Here is a 7,748-nt window from a genome sequence, read left to right on the forward strand (position 1 = left end):
TTCTCCAGTTTACTCCCACATTTCAAAAATGTGCATGTTAGGTTGACTGGAGATTCTTAATTGGCCATTGATGTGAATGTGAGTGTGAATGATTGTTGTGCCATGCGATTGGCTGGCAACGAGTCTAGGGAGTAACTCGCCTCTCGCCCAAAGTCAACTGGGATAGGCTTTAAGGTAACCCCCACAACCCTAGCGAAAATAAGCGGTATAGAAAACGGATGGATAGATACCCGAGTTTGTGTCTTGCCTTCAGTCATCTGCATGAGTGCAGCTCACACTGGGGAGCTGGAGTCATACTTGCCAACCCTTCCGGATTTTCCGGGAGACTCACGAATTTCAGTGCCTCTCCCGAAAATCTCCCGGGACAACCATTCTCCCGAATTACTCCCGATTTCCAGCCGGACAACTATATTAGGGGCGTGCCTTAAAGGCACTGCCTTTAGCATAGTCTCTCACCTGAAAAGGAGACTATTATATATGTCTCCGTTATCCATAGGTTTATCTATAACCCATAAAGTAGGCAGGCACGGAGCTATTTCTCAGCGTGTGTTTATACCAGCCGGCACGTTAATACACTGACACACAACATCCGGATTCCCATCATGCATTGCTTCAAAACTACGGCAAGTAGTAATGTCCAAAATTTCCAGCCGGACAAACAATATTGGGGGCGTGCCTTAAAGGCACTGCCTTTAGCGTCCTCTCACCTGAAAAGGAGAGTATTATATATGTCTACGTTATCCATAGGTTTATCTATAACCCATAACACGGTATATATAGTCACTCATGAACGTTCAGAGAAGCACAGGGCGGCGACAACGCAGTATTATGGGCCACCTTGCAAGCAACATCCCGTTCTCATTTGCGGATGTTTTCAACAAATTCGTGAAGGATATGTTCCCGGATTCAGAGATCAGCTACTCAAATAATGAAAGGTAAGTGTTTGTTTTTTTAAGTAAGCAGCAAGTACAGTACAGTTAGTAGAACAACTGTGTTTTCATTACTGTGTACTGTACTATATATATATATATATATACTGTAAGAAATACTTTAATTTCAGTGAATTATAGCTATAAATATACTCCTCCCGCCTTAACCCTGCTCCCCGGCCCCACCAACCCCCCAATCTCCCGAATTCGGAGGTCTCAAGGTTGTCAAGTAGGGTTCGAGTTCATTAAAGGGCCCCTCTAATGTTGACAACATTGGCACTTATTTCATAGTTCTGGACCTAAAAATTATGGTTAGGCGTAAAATACTTCCCAAAATAGGCACAGTGGTGATTTTAGGCTTGTTTTCCCAATGAGTTTCAGCATATTTTGGAATGGCCGTTTTTAGATCCAAAATGGGGGTAGGCCTGCATCAGCCTGCTGATGTCTCCTAGAGAAGACTGCAGGAGGCAATATCAAATTGTCTAGTATGTGTTTTGGTAGCATCTTCAACCTGAATCACGATATTTTACCATAGAATTTGAAGAAATCATCAAATATGGTTGTTAAAGAATGGGTCAATCTGCATACCTTTCCAAATGATAGCATTATAAGGAAAGTATGAACCTCTCCAGTCAAATTGATTCACGCAAAATGGGACGGACCAAATGAGAGGAATGTGATATTCATTGTAATGATTCTGACTTCAAAGAAGAGTTTTGGTCAGTCTAGATGGAAAAAATGTAAAAGACTCAAGTCAAATGTGATCCGGAAAATCAAAAGTGAATCAGAACCTGGGGCCATATTGCCAGCTGTTTTAGGGAACTGTCTTTCACAGTAAACTGCTCTCTCTGTACTGAAGAGGTTGGAGTGGAGGGATTGATTACGTGAAGTCCCTACGCCTGGGCCCTCATTACACAGGAGAAATGGATGCAGACAGACATGGCCTTGCGGCAGCTCGTCAACCTTTGAGGTAACATGTTTAGCAACTTGATATTTTGCCAATAAATATCTAGCTTTGTGTGGATAGCCCAGTCTCCCTTGCTTCGTGATTGTCACAAAGTACATTTAAAACACTTCCTTGTGGTCTCCAGACAATGTAATGGTGGTTATATGGTCAAAATGTTGCAAAGATGATGTCTTACAGACCATTTTCAAGTCACTCTCGGACAGTCTCTTCAGGATGTGCCGTTTTGTAGGCGGTCTCATTTACGTGACTCCACTTCGATAACGTCTTCTCCCCCGCCATCCATGTTGTAGTTTTTAGCGCTTCCCTAGCAAGTCTACTGGCAGATTAAGTTCGAACTATACACTCTTTTTATTAGAAATGGCAACAGCGAAGGGTGCACAACTAGAGGCTAGAGAAAAAGAAGGAGCTTATTGACTGCAGTATCAGACTACAATGGTGGACCTGCGCAAAGCACTTTGGGTACATTTTTACCAAATATGGATCATTTGGTGACATCATCGGTGCAAAAAAGGTCACAGGTTTTGCAAATTCCAAACGGCTCGTTTGGCGAAAGGCAAGACTATTTTATAAATATCTCCACACTGCCTCCTTGTTATTTCTTTTATTTTTTTTATGCAGATCCCAAATACACAAGAGCAGGTACCAATGGGCAAGAAATGTTGGTTTTGCATAATAAGGTCCCTTTAACTCAAAAGACTTGTATCTCAAATCAACGCCGCCCCATTGAAATGAATTGAAATCAATTCATTAGGTGCTTGGTCCCCCCAAAGCAGCACCATTTTAACATGCAACATGCTTTAAAAAAACAACTTTTAGACAAGAAATATTGTTTCAAAATCAACACGTTAGAATGTACTACAAATAACTAGTCTTATGAATTAATATAATAAACTACAGCATTTACAAATACCTTAAGAGTATATTGAGATACGAGCGGTCTCTCTGCTTTTTGTTATGCTTTAAATTGCGAACATACTTTGAGTTACTGGTAGTAACTGTCAACAGCCACAGATCAACACACTCTTGCCATCTAACCACCACAAATGAGAATGAGTGTGATGGACGACACCCACTGAATTAGAAATACAAAGCATTAAAAACATGTCCTACTGTGTAGGAGACTCAACAAAGCAGCCTGATTGCAGCACTATCAGGCTGCATCACTCTGAAGCAGAATTTCCCTTCCATGCCAAAACATCCACACAGTTCTCAGTTCCTTATTTTCTTCTTACTCTACAACTGGACTAGCAATCATTATTAGCCTAGCTCACTGGGCCTAATGTGGACTATACATGTCTGTTATGTTTAACTCTGACTTCTCTGGTCCGTCACTCAAAAACATCAGTATGCAACATACCCACCAACCACTCCCGTCCCCAAGTTAAATGCTGTACAAAATGTGATTTTCATACGATAAATCTGCAACCTATCCCGTTATATTTTAAAATTGCAGTATTTTGGTAGGGCCAAGCACCGATTAAAGTGATTTCAATTCATTTCCATTTGAGATTCAAGTGGTTTTAGTAATGAGCTCGATAATGGAATCAATTTAGATCATAGATTGGGGTAGTACTGTATTTAACAATGTCCCTTTAAAAAAAAAAAGATTGTACCCACAAAATAACACAGGCATTAATGACCAAGCTGTTGGCAACAAGAGTACACACCCTTAAATGTAATGTTGTAATTGGACCCAATTAACCATTTTCCTGCCCAATGTAATGTGACTTGTTAGTGTTACAAATAGGGGTGTAACGGTACGTGTATTTGTATTGAACCGTTTCGGTACAGGGGTTTCGGTTCGGTTCGAAGGTGTACCGAACGAGTACACATGCTAGCAGCGACCGGGCTAGGACAACATGTTAAAGTCAGAGCTGGAAGACCCTCCTGCCTCGTTAAGATCTCCCGTTTGGGAACACTTTGGCTGAACGATACAACAATGGAGGACGAAGGTTTGCCGACATTGTTCAGCAGCTGCTTCTGACAACACGTCAAACATGTGTTGCACCTTTCCTGCTTCCGGCTCCCAGACCGTAGTCGAGGGCTGATGTATTCTCGGGGGCAACACCCTTAACTCTACCCGGCAGTGGGTCTCCACAGCTCCGGACTCCAGGGTAAATGACGAGTCCGGCGATTATTGAGGTCTTGCACACAGCCAATCCAACAAAACACTAGCCACTCCCCGCACTCATGCTACCTACCGCTCCCTCACCTCGCTCGCCCACACACTCACCTCACATATTAAAGGGCTACATACACACATACGCTACTCTCATAAAACATGCTAACCCATTTGAAGCGTCACCACCGCATTCAAGCAGCCTCTCCTCGGCGAGTCAGGCAGGGCTAAAGCAATAACAAATGTTTTTATAGCAGCAGATATAAGTCCATATTGCATTAAAAACTAGATTTTGACCCACTTCTATGGTGGAAGAACAATGAGCCCATATATCCTCTTACTGCCAAGTTAGCCAGGCTGGAGCGGGGGAAAGAAAAGTTAATCTGAGGCTGAGTTGACTTGAAACTGTTTAATGTTGCACTTTTTATATGTATAAGAAAAGTTTTGTAATTTTATTTAATCTGAGCAACAACTTCTATCCATCCATCCATCCATCTTCTTCCACTTATCCGAGGTTCGGGTCGCGGGGGCAGCAGCTAAAGCAGGGAAGCCCAGACTTCCCGCTCTCCAGCCACTTCGTCTAGCTCTTCCCGAGAAATCCCGAGGCGTTCCCAGGCTAGCCGGGAGACATAGTATTCCCAACGTGTTCTGGGTCTTCCCGTGGCCTCTTACCGGTCGGAGGTGCCCTATACACCTCCCTAGGGAGGCGTTCGGGTGGCATCCTGACCAGATGCCCGAACCAGCTCATCTGGCTCCTCTCGATGTGGAGGAGTAGCGGTTTTACTTTGAGCTCCTCCCGGAGGACAGAGCTTCTCACCCTATATCTAAGGGAGAGCCCCGCCACCCGGCGGAGGAAACTCATTTCGGCCGCTTGTACCTGTGATCTTGTCCTTTCGGTCATAACCCAAAGCTCATGACCATAGGTGAGGATGGGAACGTAGATCGACCGGTAAATTGAGAGCTTTGTCTTCCGGCTCAGCTCCTTCTCCCACAACGGATCGATACAGCGTCCGCATTACTGAAGACGCCGCACCGATCCGCCTGTCAATCTAACGATCCACTCTTCCCTCACTCGTGAACCATACTCCGAGGTACTTGAACTCCTCCACTTGGGACAGGGTCTCCTCCCCAACCCGGAGATGGCACTCCACCCTTTTCCGGGCGAGAACCATGGACTCGGACTTGGAGGTGCTGATTCTCAAGCAACAACTTGAGGCAGTTTAATGTTGATTAATGTCGACCCCGACTTAAACAAGTTGAAAAACTTATTGGGGTGTTACCATTTAGTGGTCAATTGTACGGAATATGTACTGTACTGTGCAATCTACTAATAAAAGTCTCAATCAATCAATCAAAAAAGCCCTTTATATGTACAAAGGTTTTGTTAAGAAACCATTCTGAGCCTTATCTTATTTAGTTTTTATTTTATATATGTTGACCACATTAACCCTGGAAATGGACCCTGTGTGTATATGTATGTTATGCCATTATTTACAAATTTGGTAAATAAATAACCAAAAAATGTACATTTTGTTGTTTTCTTACTGTACCGAAAATGAACCGAACCGTGACCTCTAAGCCGAGGTATGTACCGAACCGAAATTTTTGTGTACAGTTACACTCCTAGTTACAAAGTCTCAGGTAAATCTGGTGTTATCGCTCTCACACTCTCTCATACTGGTTACTGTAAGTTCAACATAGCACCTCGTGGCAAATAACTTTGTAATAAGACGATTGCCAACATAATGAAACCGAGATGTGGTGGCCAAGACTATGCAGCAGTTTAACAGGATAGTTTACACAGAACAGGCCTCACCTTGGTCCACCAAGTTGGTTGAGTGCACATGCTCAGTGTTAGATCTACAGGTTGTGTTTGGAAAATAGACGTATGAGGGGGGGTCAGCTAAGACCACATGCCACACACTGCATCAAACTGGTCTGCATGCCAAAATAAAGCTTCTAATAAATATGACACCGAAGAAAGCCTACAAACAGTTGGCTGAAAAAAGCAGACTAAGGACATGGATTACTGGAACCATGTCCTATGGTCTGATGGGACCTAGATAATTGTATTTTGTTCAGGCATTGTCAAGGGTATGAAGTGGAAACCAAGAATACAAAAACAAGTGTGTCTTAGCTACAGTTAAGCATGGTGGTGGTAGCTTCATGGTCTGGGACTGCATGAATGCTGCTTTCACTAGGGAGATACATTTAATTGCAGGATACATGAATGCCTACATGTACGGTGACATTCTGAAGTAGAACATTTCCTTCCGGAAACTGTATCGTGGGGCAGTATTTCAAAATGATTAGGAGCCCACACACAACTACAAGAAGACCACTGCCTTGCTAAAGGAACTAAGTATTAAGATGATGGACTAGCGAAGCATGTCCCCAGGCCTAAACCCTATTGATCATCTGTGGGGCATCCTCAAAAAAGAGGAAAGAGCACAAGGTCTCGAACAGCCACCAGCTTGATGGTGTCCTCATAGAGTGGAAGATGACTTTCACTTAGGGGTGTAATCACTTCTGTTTCCAGTGGTTTATACATTCATGGATGTGCATGAGGTGTTTCTGAATTTACACACACTTTCCAAGCTGTTTACCAGTGCTATCTGTTGGCCATCTGAGTAAAGAACAAAACTTGGGGGATACTAACATTTTTGCAGCAAATTCCTAAACACTAAAGCACTCCTTTGTAGAGAGAAACTTGGACAATGGTAAACACATTGACAGATCCTTGCATTGACATTTTAACCTTCGGAAAGTTTAGTGTCTCCTGCTGTGGACACTTGCATTATGAATATCAGGGATGCTTTTTGTGTAAATTGTATTTTTGACTAAACAAACTCCTTTCTGAGCTTCCACCTTATCGTGGTAGAGGAGTTTGCGTGTTCTAATGATCTTAGGAGCTATGTTGTCCAGGGCCTTCTATGCCCCCTGGTAGGGTCTCCCAAGACAAACAGGTCCTAGGTGAGGGATCAGACAAAGAGCAGCTCAAAGACCTTTATGAAAAGTAAAAATCGAGGACCTAGATTTTCCTTGCCTGGACGCAGGTCACAGGGGCTCCCCTCTGGAGCTAGCCCGGAGGTGCGGCACGATGGCGAGTGCCTGGTGGCCGGGCCTGTCCCCATGGGGCCCGGCTGGGCACAGCCTGAAGAGGCAACGTGGGTCCCCCCTCCAATGGGCTCACCATTCATAGGAGAGGCCATAAAGGTCGGGTGCGATGTGAGCTGGGCTGCAGCCAAAGGCAGGGCACTTGGCGGTCCAATCCCTGGCTACATAAGCTAGCTCTTGGGACGTGGAACGTCACCTCGTTGGGAGGGAAGGAACCAGAGCTGGTGCCCGAGGTGGGGAAGTTCCGGCTAGATATAGTCGGACTCACTTCGACGCACAGCAAGGGCTCTGAAACCAGTTCTCTCGAGAGGGGATGGACTCTCTTCCACTCTGATGTTGCATACAGTGAGACAGGCTGGGGTGGCAATTCTTGTTTACTCTCCGGTTCAAAGCCAGCACGTTGGACTTTAACCCAGTAGACGAGAGGGTAGCTTCCCCTCCGCCTTTTGGTGGGGGGGACGGATCCTGACTGTTGTTTGTGCTTACGCACCAACAATCAGCTCAGAGTACCTACTCTTTTTGGATTCCCTTGAGGGAGTACTGGAAGTGCTCCCTCGGGTGATTCCCTTGTTTTGCTGGGGAACTTCAACGCTCATGTTGGCAACGACAGTGAAAC

This window comes from Nerophis lumbriciformis, linkage group LG04, assembly GCF_033978685.3.
Source record: "Nerophis lumbriciformis linkage group LG04, RoL_Nlum_v2.1, whole genome shotgun sequence".
Lineage (NCBI taxonomy): Eukaryota > Metazoa > Chordata > Actinopteri > Syngnathiformes > Syngnathidae > Nerophis > Nerophis lumbriciformis.